The sequence below is a fragment of the Biomphalaria glabrata genome, chromosome 3, assembly GCF_947242115.1.
Source record: "Biomphalaria glabrata chromosome 3, xgBioGlab47.1, whole genome shotgun sequence".
Classification (NCBI taxonomy): Eukaryota; Metazoa; Mollusca; class Gastropoda; family Planorbidae; genus Biomphalaria; species Biomphalaria glabrata.
The window spans coordinates 23567318-23581998 of record NC_074713.1 but is presented as its reverse complement, the minus strand read 5'-3'; the positions used below and the strand labels follow the sequence as shown (position 1 = coordinate 23581998).

At 41.3% G+C, this 14681-nt stretch overlaps 1 protein-coding gene across 1 annotated transcript in view; it reads left to right on the top strand.

Moving 5' to 3' along the window:
• Nucleotides 1-336: 336 nt before the first annotated feature.
• LOC106064402 (dentin sialophosphoprotein-like) overlaps nt 337-14681 on the top strand; it is a 159831-nt gene continuing 145486 nt past the window's right edge. Inside the window, exon 1 of the mRNA XM_056024090.1 lies at nt 337-648. The gene's annotated coding sequence lies outside the window, so the exon portion shown is untranslated. The remainder of the gene's footprint in view (nt 649-14681) is intronic.

Here is a 14681-nt window from a genome sequence, read left to right as displayed (position 1 = left end):
GTTCAGACATAAATTGCCTGTTTACATTAATCATCAATTCTGTTAGCAGACGACCAGCATTCATTCATCATTCATTCGTCCGAATACAGCATTCATTGAAGCAGTCCCCAATACAACAATCAATTCGAGCAATCAATTCTTCTTTTACTTTGTCTCTTTTCTTTTTTTATACATATTGTCTTTTTTCAAAATAAAAAAAAAAATGGCGGCTAAAGTAAGAGTTATTAGAAGGAGCAGACGTGACGGTCATGTCGTCATTGCTGCGACACACGTGAGGCTGGAACCAATCAAATCACACCAAAGGAAAAGCTCGCACGCGCCAACTCAACTCAAGGCACTCGAGAAAGCAATAAAGTAAACAGACTATTTTTTTTTCTTCTTCTGAAGGATGGACTGCGTCACAGTGAATGGAACTTTTCCGGTCATTTAACTGCTTAAAATACACATTTCTGACATCAAACTTCTGTTCTTGACCTTCTATGATTAAGTTTTTTTTCTCTCAAATCTGGAATTTCATTTTGTTCGTGCATTCTAAATTTCTTGTTTTTTTGTTTTTGTTTGGATTGGATAGCAACAGAAGAGAAGAGCATGTTTTGAAATATTGATTGACGTGTCCAAGTTTCAAGTTGCTGTTTCACAAACATTTTAGTAAGTTATTTTATTACTTTTAGATTTAAATCACGCATAATTTTTTTTTATCCCTAGACGTTTTCAGCGTTTCCTCATCTGACCTATAGATCGCAAGTTCTGAAATAGGAACATTACGTGCTTTACTTTACTTCTTGAGTCTTAAGTTGAGACCAGTGGTTATAGTAGGCATCAACACTGACCTTTGAGACCAGTGGTTATAGTAGGCATCAACACTGACCTTTGAGACCAGTGGTTATAGTAGGCATCAACACTGACCTTTGAGACCAGTGGTTATAGTAGGCATCAACACTGACCTTTGAGACCAGTGGTTATAGTAGGCATCAACACTGACCTTTGAGACCAGTGGTTATAGTAGGCATCAACACTGACCTTTGAGACCAGTGGTTATAGTAGGCATCAACACTGACCTTTGAGACCAGTGGTTATAGTAGGCATCAACACTGACCTTTGAGACCAGTGGTTATAGTAGGCATCAACACTGACCTTTGAGACCAGTGGTTATAGTAGGCATCAACACTGACCTTTGAGACCAGTGGTTATAGTAGGCATCAACACTGACCTTTGAGACCAGTGGTTATAGTAGGCATCAACACTGACCTTTGAGACCAGTGGTTATAGTAGGCATCAACACTGACCTTTGAGACCAGTGGTTATAGTAGGCATCAACACTGACCTTTGAGACCAGTGGTTATAGTAGGCATCAACACTGACCTTTGAGACCAGTGGTTATAGTAGGCATCAACACTGACCTTTGAGACCAGTGGTTATAGTAGGCATCAACACTGACCTTTGAGACCAGTGGTTATAGTAGGCATCAACACTGACCTTTGAGACCAGTGGTTATAGTAGGCATCAACACTGACCTTTGAGACCAGTGGTTATAGTAGGCATCAACACTGACCTTTGAGACCAGTGGTTATAGTAGGCATCAACACTGACCTGTTGAATCTACAAACTAACGATAACATGATTTGCGACGGCGAAAAAACAAAAGTCCAGTAAACACGAGAAAAGTAGTGACGTTTTTAGATGTGGTCAAGGAAACAATGCATCTATTTGGAATGAACTTAACGAACAAGTTGTATATATTTATTGAATCAAGTCCTACCTGATAATCAAAGAAATTAACATTCATGTTTTTATTTTTTTCATAAAATTGTAATGAAATAAATAAACTCGTATGGGGATCCAATGCACAACATTCGCTTTATATCGCTACGTCTCATCAAATTCGATATCCAGCAATACTTCTAGGTGTGAAATTTTAGCTTGAAATAGCATGGTCAATTTTTGAAATGGCCTAGTTCGAATCTGTTACACTATCTCTCACAGCGTACAATCAATCTCAACATAAGACATGCACTTTTTAAAATCGTAGATCGTCTGGAAAAGGGACCTTGAAAAAGTCTATAAAGTCCACTCCCAAGTCCTGTCTGAAGTTTCCCCATCGACCATTACTGTGTTGGATCGCGCCATGTACAGCAGCCGTAGGCCGCTTCACTATGCTGAATTTCTTCATAGTTTTATCCTGTGTCAGCCTCGAACTGTGGAAGAACCGCCACTACAGCTACCGGACAACTATGGCGGTCCGCTTGAAGAACGGCGGCGGATTTTTTGGACCGGGGCCACTGTTTCATTCTCTCCTTACAGCTCCACCGAGGTCTCCGTTTCGCTTTCCTTTTATTGCATTTTATTATCTGATTTCACAAACAGACGTTTCCAACGAGGTGCCACGTTGAGGCCGCAGCAACAGCAATCCTCGGCGTATAAAGGACCAGTCAGTTTTACGGTCAGAAGAATGGTTTCAGTGAATCACCCAATGGTCACCTGAACTTATTTCCTTTGTTATAGATTGGCGGTTCAGATAGCGGGACTGTGTTCAAGGTCAGGACAAGACCTTTTTTTTTTACAATACCTATACTTAACTGGTACCTTCATGGAAATTGGAACCTTCTGGGTGGTCTCAAAAACCTTGACACGGATCTCGAAAACGGCTCTAACAATGACAGTGGCTGTATATCGTTGGGAAAAAGAATTACTAGCTATTCGGCCTCACTGGGAAAACTCTGGTTTGACCGTTCTAATGTTTCAAAGTTAACAAAGAAATGAATTTAAATTTGGCTGGAGAGCGAGAACTGATTTATCTTGAACGCTCTAGACGTCTTCGAAGAGATCTAGCCATTAGACTATTATAAAGTCTAGTAGATTTACACATTCGCTTAGCCAGAGGGTTTTTTCTAGGCGGGGAAGGGGGCGGGGTAAAAAATGTTCCTTTTTTTTTTATCTAACATTCATTACAATGACATATTAAGAACAAAATAATCGCTCTTTAAGATGTATACGGGAGATGTCTTTAAAATTTCTTTTATTTTTTATAATACCTCTATTCAAGTTAGAACTTCATGGAGGGCGGAACGTAATGCTAATCTAACGATTTTTCTAGAAATTCAACAGTTGATGTATATCCTGAGAAAAGAATGACTGGGAACACTCATGTTTTACCATTTTCAATTTTAAAAAAATAATAAAAAATTAGAATTTGGCTAGAGATCTAGACATAGATCTAAATCCAACACCGGTTTTGAAATGACTTTCGCGTTTTTGAAAGGACTATCGCTTTCGGAATTTCCAAATGTCGGGGGGTTTTGATTCAATAATTTCATAAATGAATGCTCAGGAAAATGTTGCACATCGTCTTCTAAGTCTAGATCTAAATGCTTATCATTGGAATATTTGTTTTGTTGTTTTGACTCTTCTAAAGTGTAGTCTACCAGGATTCATTCTGGCGGAGAAAGAAGGAGGGCGGGGACAAATATTCAATTGTTTTTTTTAATCTAGCATTAATTAGGCCTACTTTTTTTTTTTAAAGTCTCTCTTTCTTATCTTATCTTATATAATACAGACGTTACTTCAAAAAAAGAAGATGATTACGTCCTCTTAAAGTTTTTTAAAAATGTTTTTCTTGGTTACTTCTTTTCTTATTTATTCCAAAAGGCCTAGCAAGCCAGAACATGCGCTGGCATAAGCCTGTTCTAGATGAAGATAGTGGTAACCTCTTACTTACTTACTTAGGTCCTCCCGCGCAGTTCGTCGCATTGGGCGGCAAGCTGTCTCCATAAAGATCTGTCTGAAGCCTCCTCCCACCTGGTGTCCACGTTCTGAGGTTCTTCATGAAGGTGTGGCGCCAAGTAATACGCGAACGTCCCTGTTTGCGCTTTCCTCGTGTTGGCCTCCATGTCATCGCAACTCTTGGTATGCCTAGTTCATTTTGTCGTAGAACATGTCCCGCAAACCTCATGCGACGCTCTGTCACAACCTCACTAAGTGTTCGACTCCCAGTTCGGCATAGGATTTCATTGTTTGAGACCCGATCGGAGGTTAACCTCTAGTCAAATTTTTAAAAATGTATTATACTTTGAAAAATTATAAGGTCAAACTATAGTTTTCCCAGTGTGGGCGATTGGCTAATTTTTTGTTTCCCAAAGATATGTTTCAACTTTCACATTTCTAGTACAATCGTTATTACCTTCTCCACACAGATTCCACTCTTTTTTTTTATATGACTCGATGAAGAGTTGGCAGCCTGAAAAGAAAAATTGTAAAAATGCATGTTTTGCTTTAAGTCAACGAGCGACCATCAACATGCCCTCCCTTGCGGCGGGAGGGATTTCATTTCGGAGAAAGGTGTGAAACGAGATCGCCCCCCCCCCCTTGGTTACGCCCATGCGAGTGGATAAATCGGTGGCTATAGAGCATAACATTATTTTGAATTTGAAGTCTCAGACGTTCTATCACATGAGGAGGTTCTACTCCAAAGCTCCTGAAGGATGGCAGGGGGATGGCTACGAGCAGGGTTTGAACCTCTAATGACAACATACAGCGCATATCTGGCAGCCAATATGAGCAATAGTTTACTGTGAACACTGTCTATGCCTTCACTCCCATTGTCGTATACAATTTAATAAAATAAATGAATTTGAAATTGAAAGCCAAACAGTAATTAGTTCCGCATATTCCTTCAGACGCCCCTCGTCGACTGACAGGGGCCCAGGACCAATTTTAGGCAAACACACACACACTCTCTCTCTCTCTCTCTCACACACACACACACAATTTCTCTCTCACACACACTCTCTCTCACACACACACTCTCACACACACACTCTCTCTCTCTCTCACACACACTCTCTCTCTCTCTCTCTCTCTCTCACACAATCTCTCTCTCTCACACACACACACACAAAATCTCTCTCTATCTCTCTCTCTCTCACACACACACAAAACGTCTAAGAAGAGAATCAAAACTATTCAAACAAACAACTCTTTAAATTGTCGATACAGCTGTTTCTCCGGTACGATCTTGCTCAATTTAAAAAAATAAATACAAAAAATTATCCATAAAACAAATGAATAAACAAGTAGTCGTGTTGAAACAAACAAACAAATTCATTTTAGAGACCCGCTGTTATTTCTTTGTTGAATATTCGGACATCTGTTGACCTGTAGGGATACAGGAGTTTATAACTAATCCTATGTTAACTCTTTTTTTGTGTGTTTTCAAAGAAACTATATTCCGTAAATAAATTGTTGCATTTAATATATATATTGTTTATTTCGGCAGAGATATACACTACCATTGTATCAATTTTCCGTAAACGGGACGCTTTTTAACCTGTGAATTCTAGTATACGTTAAATTTAATTGAAACAACTTGCTCTTTTCTATTTCCTGTTCTCTGTCTCTCTCTCTCTCTCTCTCTCTCTCTCTCACACACACACACACACTCTCTCTCTCTCTCTCCCAGTTTCCTTCATTCTGCTAAACATTTTATAACTATAGTTCATCAATAAGTAACTTTACTCAGAGCTTCTTTGTTTGTGTCAGATCAAAAGTATGCACATTTGCAGCACTATAATACATAAAACTAAAATAGTTGCCAGGTCGGCTGGTATAAAGACCAATAGTCATAGAAAGCATGAACAGTGACATGCAACGTTAAAACCTGCCACTTCTATCTTGTGCTGTAGGACAATGATACGAGTTGAACATCTACCCACTTCTATCTTGTGTTGTACTGTAGGACAATGATACGAGTTGAACACCTACCCACTTCTATCTTGTGTTGTACTGTAGGACAATGATACGAGTTGAACACCTACCCACTTCTATCTTGTGTTGTACTGTAGGACAATGATACGAGTTGAAAACCTACCCACTTCTATCTTGTGCTGTACTGTAGGACAATGATACGAGTTGAACACCTACCCACTTCTATCTTGTGCTGTAGGACAATGATACGAGTTGAACACCTACCCACTTCTATCTTGTGTTGTACTGTAGGACAATGATACGAGTTGAACACCTACCCACTTCTATCTTGTGCTGTACTGTAGGACAATGATACGAGTTGAACACCTACCCACTTCTATCTTGTGCTGTAGGACAATGATACGAGTTGAACACCTACCCACTTCTATCTTGTGCTGTAGGACAATGATACGAGTTGAACACCTACCCACTTCTATCTTGTGCTGTACTTTAGGACAATGATACGAGTTGAACACCTACCCACTTCTATCTTGTGCTGTAGGACAATGATACGAGTTGAACACCTACCCACTTCTATCTTGTGCTGTACTGTAGGACAATGATACGAGTTGAACACCTACCCACTTCTATCTTGTGCTGTAGGACAATAATACGAGTTGAACACCTACACACTTCTATCTTGTACTGTAGGACAATGATACGAGTTGAACACCTACCCACTTCTATCTTGTGCTGTAGGACAATGATACGAGTTGAACACCTACCCACTTCTATCTTGTGCTGTAGGACAATGATACGAGTTGAACACCTACCCACTTCTATCTTGTACTGTAGGACAATGATACGAGTTGAACACCTACCCACTTCTATCTTGTACTGTAGGACAATAATACGAGTTGAACACCTAACCACTTCTATCTTGTACTGTAGGACAATGATACGAGTTGAACACCTACCCACTTCTATCTTGTACTGTAGGACAATGATACGAGTTGAACACCTACCCACTTCTATCTTGTACTGTAGGACAATAATCCAAGTTGAACACCTACCCACTTCTATCTTGTGCTGTAGGACAATGATACGAGTTGAACACCTACCCACTTCTATCTTGTGCTGTAGGACAATGATACGAGTTGAACACCTACCCACTTCTATCTTGTACTGTAGGACAATGATACGAGTTGAACACCTACCCACTTCTATCTTGTGCTGTACTGTAGGACAATGATACGAGTTGAACACCTACCCACTTATATCTTGTACTGTAGGACAATGATACGAGTTGAACACCTACCCACTTCTATCTTGTGCTCTAGGACGATGATCCCAGTTGAACACCTACCCACTTCTATCTTGTGCTGTAGGACAATGATACGAGTTGAACACCTACCCACTTCTATCTTGTGTTGTACTGTAGGACAATGATACGAGTTGAACACCTACCCACTTCTATCTTGTGTTGTACTGTAGGACAATGATACGAGTTGAACACCTACCCACTTCTATCTTGTGTTGTACTGTAGGACAATGATACGAGTTGAACACCTACCCACTTCTATCTTGTGTTGTACTGTAGGACAATGATACGAGTTGAAAACCTACCCACTTCTATCTTGTGCTGTACTGTAGGACAATGATACGAGTTGAACACCTACCCACTTCTATCTTGTGCTGTAGGACAATGATACGAGTTGAACACCTACCCACTTCTATCTTGTGTTGTACTGTAGGACAATGATACGAGTTGAACACCTACCCACTTCTATCTTGTGCTGTACTGTAGGACAATGATACGAGTTGATCACCTACCCACTTCTATCTTGTGCTGTAGGACAATGATACGAGTTGTACACCTACCCACTTCTATCTTGTGCTGTAGGACAATGATACGAGTTGAACACCTACCCACTTCTATCTTGTGCTGTAGGACAATGATACGAGTTGAACACCTACCCACTTCTATCTTGTGCTGTACTGTAGGACAATGATACGAGTTGAACACCTACCCACTTCTATCTTGTGCTGTAGGACAATAATACGAGTTGAACACCTACCCACTTCTATCTTGTACTGTAGGACAATGATACGAGTTGAACACCTACCCACTTCTATCTTGTGCTGTAGGACAATGATACGAGTTGAACACCTACCACTTCTATCTTGTGCTGTAGGACAATGATACGAGTTGAACACCTACCCACTTCTATCTTGTACTGTAGGACAATGATACGAGTTGAACACCTACCCACTTCTATATTGTACTGTAGGACAATGATACGAGTTGAACACCTAACCACTTCTATCTTGTACTGTAGGACAATGATACGAGTTGAACACCTACCCACTTCTATCTTGTACTGTAGGACAATGATACGAGTTGAACACCTACCCACTTCTATCTTGTACTGTAGGACAATGATCCAAGTTGAACACCTACCCACTTCTATCTTGTGCTGTAGGACAATGATACGAGTTAAACACCTACCCACTTCTATCTTGTGCTCTAGGACGATGATCCCAGTTGAACACCTACCCACTTCTATCCTGTGCTGTAGGACAATGATCCAAGTTGAACACCTACCCACTTCTATCTTGTGCTGTAGGACAATGATCCAAGTTGAACACCTACCCACTTCTATCTTGTACTGTAGGACAATGATCCAAGTTGAACACCTACCCACTTCTATCTTGTGCTGTAGGACAATGATCCAAGTTGAACACCTACCCACTTCTATCTTGTGCTGTAGGACAATGATCCAAGTTGAACACCTACCCACTTCTATCTTGTGCTGTAGGACAATGATCCAAGTTGAACACCTACCCACTTCTATCTTGTGCTGTAGGACAATGATCCAAGTTGAACACCTACCCACTTCTATCTTGTGTTGTACTGTAGGACGATGATCCAAGTTGAACACCTACCCACTTCTATCTTGTGTTGTACTGTAGGACGATGATCCAAGTTGAACACCTACCCACTTCTATCTTGTGTTGTACTGTAGGACGATGATCCAAGTTGAACACCTACCCACTTCTATCTTGTGTTGTACTGTAGGACGATGATCCAAGTTGAACACCTACCCACTTCTATCTTGTGTTGTACTGTAGGACAATGATCCAAGTTGAACACCTACCCACTTCTATCTTGTGCTGTAGGACAATGATCCAAGTTGAACACCTACCCACTTCTATCTTGTGCTGTAGGACAATGATCCAAGTTGAACACCTACCCACTTCTATCTTGTGTTGTACTGTAGGACGATGATCCAAGTTGAACACCTACCCACTTCTATCTTGTGTTGTACTGTAGGACAATGATCCAAGTTGAACACCTACCCACTTCTATCTTATGTTGTACTGTTGGACGATGATCCAAGTTGAACACCTACCTACTTCTATCTTGTGTTGTACTGTAGGACAATGATCCAAGTTGAACACCTACCCACTTCTATCTTGTGTTGTACTGTAGGACAATGATCCAAGTTAAACACCTACCCACTTCTATCTTGTACTGTAGGACAATGATCCAAGTTGAACACCTACCCACTTCTATCTTGTGCTGTAGGACAATGATACGAGTTGAACACCTACCCACTTCTATCTTGTGCTGTAGGACAATGATACGAGTTGAACACCTACCCACTTCTATCTTGTACTGTAGGACAATGATACGAGTTGAACACCTACCCACTTCTATCTTGTGCTGTACTGTAGGACAATGATACGAGTTGAACACCTACCCACTTATATCTTGTACTGTAGGACAATGATACGAGTTGAACACCTACCCACTTCTATCTTGTGCTCTAGGACGATGATCCCAGTTGAACACCTACCCACTTCTATCTTGTGCTGTAGGACAATGATACGAGTTGAACACCTACCCACTTCTATCTTGTGTTGTACTGTAGGACAATGATACGAGTTGAACACCTACCCACTTCTATCTTGTGTTGTACTGTAGGACAATGATACGAGTTGAACACCTACCCACTTCTATCTTGTGTTGTACTGTAGGACAATGATACGAGTTGAACACCTACCCACTTCTATCTTGTGTTGTACTGTAGGACAATGATACGAGTTGAAAACCTACCCACTTCTATCTTGTGCTGTACTGTAGGACAATGATACGAGTTGAACACCTACCCACTTCTATCTTGTGCTGTAGGACAATGATACGAGTTGAACACCTACCCACTTCTATCTTGTGTTGTACTGTAGGACAATGATACGAGTTGAACACCTACCCACTTCTATCTTGTGCTGTACTGTAGGACAATGATACGAGTTGATCACCTACCCACTTCTATCTTGTGCTGTAGGACAATGATACGAGTTGTACACCTACCCACTTCTATCTTGTGCTGTAGGACAATGATACGAGTTGAACACCTACCCACTTCTATCTTGTGCTGTAGGACAATGATACGAGTTGAACACCTACCCACTTCTATCTTGTGCTGTACTGTAGGACAATGATACGAGTTGAACACCTACCCACTTCTATCTTGTGCTGTAGGACAATAATACGAGTTGAACACCTACCCACTTCTATCTTGTACTGTAGGACAATGATACGAGTTGAACACCTACCCACTTCTATCTTGTGCTGTAGGACAATGATACGAGTTGAACACCTACCACTTCTATCTTGTGCTGTAGGACAATGATACGAGTTGAACACCTACCCACTTCTATCTTGTACTGTAGGACAATGATACGAGTTGAACACCTACCCACTTCTATATTGTACTGTAGGACAATGATACGAGTTGAACACCTAACCACTTCTATCTTGTACTGTAGGACAATGATACGAGTTGAACACCTACCCACTTCTATCTTGTACTGTAGGACAATGATACGAGTTGAACACCTACCCACTTCTATCTTGTACTGTAGGACAATGATCCAAGTTGAACACCTACCCACTTCTATCTTGTGCTGTAGGACAATGATACGAGTTAAACACCTACCCACTTCTATCTTGTGCTCTAGGACGATGATCCCAGTTGAACACCTACCCACTTCTATCCTGTGCTGTAGGACAATGATCCAAGTTGAACACCTACCCACTTCTATCTTGTGCTGTAGGACAATGATCCAAGTTGAACACCTACCCACTTCTATCTTGTACTGTAGGACAATGATCCAAGTTGAACACCTACCCACTTCTATCTTGTGCTGTAGGACAATGATCCAAGTTGAACACCTACCCACTTCTATCTTGTGCTGTAGGACAATGATCCAAGTTGAACACCTACCCACTTCTATCTTGTGCTGTAGGACAATGATCCAAGTTGAACACCTACCCACTTCTATCTTGTGCTGTAGGACAATGATCCAAGTTGAACACCTACCCACTTCTATCTTGTGTTGTACTGTAGGACGATGATCCAAGTTGAACACCTACCCACTTCTATCTTGTGTTGTACTGTAGGACGATGATCCAAGTTGAACACCTACCCACTTCTATCTTGTGTTGTACTGTAGGACGATGATCCAAGTTGAACACCTACCCACTTCTATCTTGTGTTGTACTGTAGGACGATGATCCAAGTTGAACACCTACCCACTTCTATCTTGTGTTGTACTGTAGGACAATGATCCAAGTTGAACACCTACCCACTTCTATCTTGTGCTGTAGGACAATGATCCAAGTTGAACACCTACCCACTTCTATCTTGTGCTGTAGGACAATGATCCAAGTTGAACACCTACCCACTTCTATCTTGTGTTGTACTGTAGGACGATGATCCAAGTTGAACACCTACCCACTTCTATCTTGTGTTGTACTGTAGGACAATGATCCAAGTTGAACACCTACCCACTTCTATCTTGTGTTGTACTGTTGGACGATGATCCAAGTTGAACACCTACCTACTTCTATCTTGTGTTGTACTGTAGGACAATGATCCAAGTTGAACACCTACCCACTTCTATCTTGTGTTGTACTGTAGGACAATGATCCAAGTTGAACACCTACCCACTTCTATCTTGTGTTGTACTGTAGGACAATGATCCAAGTTGAACTCCTACCTACTTCTATCTTGTGTTGTACTGTAGGACGATGATCCAAGTTGAACACCTACCTACTTCTATCTTGTGTTGTACTGTAGGACAATGATCCAAGTTGAACACCTACCCACTTTTATCTTGTGTTGTACTGTAGGACGATGATCCAAGTTGAACACCTACCCACTTCTATCTTGTGTTGTACTGTAGGACGATGATCCAAGTTGAACACCTACCCACTTCTATCTTGTGCTGTAGGACAATGATCCAAGTTGAACACCTACCCACTTCTATCTTGTGCTGTAGGACAATGATCCAAGTTGAACACCTACCCACTTCTATCTTGTGTTGTACTGTAGGACGATGATCCAAGTTGAACACCTACCCACTTCTATCTTGTGTTGTACTGTAGGACGATGATCCAAGTTGAACACCTACCCACTTCTATCTTGTGTTGTACTGTAGGACGATGATCCAAGTTGAACACCTACCCACTTCTATCTTGTGTTGTACTGTAGGACGATGATCCAAGTTGAACACCTACCCACTTCTATCTTGTGTTGTACTGTAGGACAATGATCCAAGTTGAACACCTACCCACTTCTTTCTTGTGCTGTAGGACAATGATCCAAGTTGAACACCTACCCACTTCTATCTTGTGCTGTAGGACAATGATCCAAGTTCAACACCTACCCACTTCTATCTTGTGTTGTACTGTAGGACGATGATCCAAGTTGAACACCTACCCACTTCTATCTTGTGTTGTACTGTAGGACAATGATCCAAGTTGAACACCTACCAACTTCTATCTTGTGTTGTACTGTAGGACGATGATCCAAGTTGAACACCTACCTACTTCTATCTTGTGTTGTACTGTAGGACAATGATCCAAGTTGAACACCTACCCACTTCTATCTTGTGTTGTACTGTAGGACAATGATCCAAGTTGAACACCTACCCACTTCTATCTTGTGTTGTACTGTAGGACAATGATCCAAGTTGAACTCCTACCTACTTCTATCTTGTGTTGTACTGTAGGACGATGATCCAAGTTGAACACCTACCTACTTCTATCTTGTGTTGTACTGTAGGACAATGATCCAAGTTGAACACCTACCCACTTTTATCTTGTGTTGTACTGTAGGACGATGATCCAAGTTGAACACCTACCCACTTCTATCTTGTGTTGTACTGTAGGACGATGATCCAAGTTGAACACCTACCTACTTCTATCTTGTGTTGTACTGTAGGACGATGATCCAAGTTGAACACCTACCCACTTCTATCTTGTGTTGTACTGTAGGACGATGATCCAAGTTGAACACCAACCCACTTCTATCTTGTGTTGTACTGTAGGACGATGATCCAAGTTGAACACCTACCCACTTCTATCCAGTGCTGTAGGAAAATGATCCAAGTTGAACACCTACCCACTTCTATCTTGTGCTGTACTGTAGGACAATGATCCAAGTTGAACACCTACCCACTTCTATCTTGTGCTGTAGGACAATGATCCAAGTTGAACACCTACCCACTTCTATCTTGTACTGTAGGACAATGATCCAAGTTGAACACCTACCCACTTCTATCTTGTGCTGTAGGACGATGATCCAAGTTGAACACCTACCCACTTCTATCTTGTGTTGTACTGTAGGACAATGATACGAGTTGAACACCTACCCACTTCTATCTTGTGTTGTACTGTAGGACGATGATCCAAGTTGAACACCTACCCACTTCTATCTTGTGTTGTAGGACAATGATCCAAGTTGAACACCTACCCACTTCTATCTTGTGCTCTAGGACAATGATCCCAGTTGAACACCTACCCACTTCTATCTTGTGCTGTAGGACAATGATCCAAGTTGAACACCTATCCACTTCTATCTTGTGTTGTACTGTAGGACAATGATCCAAGTTGAACACCTACCCACTTCTATCTTGTGTTGTACTGTAGGACAATGATCCAAGTTGAACACCTACCCACTTCTATCTTGTGTTGTGCTGTAGGACAATGATCCAAGTTGAACACCTAACCACTTCTATTTTGTACTGTAGGACAATGATCCAAGTTGAACACCTACCCACTTCTATCTTGTGATGTAGGACAATGATCCAAGTTGAACACCTACCCACTTCTATCCTGTGCTGTAGGACAATGATCCAAGTTGAACACTTACCCACTTCTATCTTGTGTTGTACTGTAGGACGATGATCCAAGTTGAACACCTACCCACTTCTATCTTGTACTGTAGGACAATGATCCATGTTGAACACCTACCCACTTCTATCTTGTGCTGTAGGACAATGATACGAGTTGAACACCTACCCACTTCTATCTTGTACTGTAGGACAATGATCCAAGTTGAACACCTACCCACTTCTATCTTGTGATGTAGGACAATGATCCAAGTTGAACACCTACCTACTTCTATCCTGTACTGTAGGACAATGATCCAAGTTGAACACCTACCCACTTCTATCTTGTGCTGTAGGACAATGATACGAGTTGAACACCTAACCACTTCTATCTTGTACTGTAGGACAATGATCCAAGTTGAACACCTACCCACTTCTATCTTGTACTGTAGGACAATGATCCAAGTTGAACACCTACCCACTTCTATCTTGTGCTGTAGGACAATGATCCAAGTTGAACACCTAACCACTTCTATCCTGTACTGTAGGACAATGATCCAAGTTGAACACCTACCCACTTCTATCTTGTGCTGTAGGACGATGATCCCAGTTGAACACCTACCCACTTCTATCTTGTGCTGTAGGGCGATTATCCCAGTTGAACACCTACCCACTTCTATCTTGTGCTGTAGGGCGATGATCCCAGTTGAACACCTACCCACTTCTATCTTGTGCTGTAGGGCGATGATCCCAGTTGAACACCTACCCACTTCTATCGTGTGCTGTAGGACAATGATCCAAGTTGAACACCTACCCACTTC